Genomic DNA, 1,455 nt, shown 5'->3' with positions numbered 1-1,455 from the left:
CAAGGAAGAGAAAATATCAATCCTCGCTCAAGAAGACATCTCATCTGTCATCAGAGAAGCACCAGGTAAGTCATGCACATGCAGGTAACAATAGTTGTGAACAGGAAACTTTAGATTCCATTTACAAGCGCCCTTTGCACAGAGTATGTAGCATTGACACTTGTTTATTTTCTGTTATTTTTATTGTCTAGTGTTAGTCTCAGAGCGAGACATGGAGAGATGGAAGAAAAGGGAGCTGGAGCTAGCCCAAGAAAAACCAAAGTCAACTGAAGTGAATGCTTGAATGTCTTGGAATATTGTAAAAAGGTAACACATATAATTAACAAAGGATATTGCAAATACGTTAATATGTAATTTTCCATGTACAGTAGAGTATCCTGTAAACTATGTTGGTGAAGAACATGAAATGATGCACTTTATTAGAAGTAGCTGTAGTAATGTCATTATCTGTTCTCCAGGCACTGTCTGTAGATGGAAAAGGGACTATATCACTAAGCTGATTCAGTTCTACATGTTCAAGTAAGCGTTCAAGTTGTTTATGTAAGACTATATGGGAATTACACCCATCTTTGAGTGCCTTACTGATGTGCTTAAACATGGAAGCCTTGGTGTGATTACATAGCTATGAGCGAGACAATAACACCGTCTTGTTTTCTAGGAAACTGTCACAATGCAGTAATTAAATATGGTGTGATTAATAATCAATTACCACCAAGCTCCCCCTGTAATGTACAAAGTTTGGTCAGGTGTACCACAGGAATGTTTTCTGGTTGGTAATTACTGATGTGTTGTGCTATACATTTTATAATATATAGATCTGGGACTCGTGAGTCACACATGGAGGATGAAAAAGAGCAAGTAAGCAGTATCAGTCTGTTACTGTTCTCTGATTAAGTGCCTAATTAACAGTCATTTTTTTACTCTCTGACCATTTTAGAATTGAGAACTCTCTGCTAAACATTGAGAAAAAAACACAGCATTCGGAGAAGATGGCAAGAATCTGATTTAATCTTTCAGTCTACCCTTAAAGAAGTTGACTGTGATGTCAGAGGCCAACTGATCTGGAAGGCTAGAACTGAATCAAAGGAGAGAGCCGTCCTCCTCCATCTGAAGAGAAAATATCCAGGTAAAGTGCTGTGGATAAGTAGATAAATTAAAAAAATAAGATCCAACTCTGTAAAGGACCATAATAATGAAGGCGTTTGTTTGCATGTCTATTTTATAACTTTACTTTATGGGCAGGGCATTGCCATTAGACTGTCCAAGCAGGTTGCCAACTCCAACAAGAGACTGAGACAGGCAATAAAAGAGTACAACAGCATTCAGTGGCCACCACAGATCAGCATCTGCAATCTCATTTGCAGCTGTATCATACAAATAAATAGTTAAAAAATCATACATTGTGATTTCTGGATTTTTTTTTTTAGATCATGTCTCTCACAGTGGACATGCACC

At 37.6% G+C, this 1,455-nt stretch overlaps 1 long non-coding RNA gene across 2 annotated transcripts; it reads left to right on the top strand.

The window, feature by feature from the left end:
- Positions 1-1,396, top strand: LOC123964639. Of its 2 annotated transcripts, XR_006823497.1 has the most exons (5): positions 1-65; positions 192-306; positions 459-519; positions 816-1,126; positions 1,243-1,396. It is a non-coding gene; the product is annotated as an uncharacterized LOC123964639 (long non-coding RNA). The 2 variants fall into 2 exon arrangements; XR_006823496.1 differs by having other exon boundaries at positions 459-1,126.
- The last annotated feature ends 59 nt before the right edge of the window (positions 1,397-1,455 follow it).

This window comes from Micropterus dolomieu, unplaced genomic scaffold (genome assembly GCF_021292245.1).
Source record: "Micropterus dolomieu isolate WLL.071019.BEF.003 ecotype Adirondacks unplaced genomic scaffold, ASM2129224v1 contig_4151, whole genome shotgun sequence".
Lineage (NCBI taxonomy): Eukaryota > Metazoa > Chordata > Actinopteri > Centrarchiformes > Centrarchidae > Micropterus > Micropterus dolomieu.
This window is presented reverse-complemented; position numbering and strand designations above follow the sequence as displayed.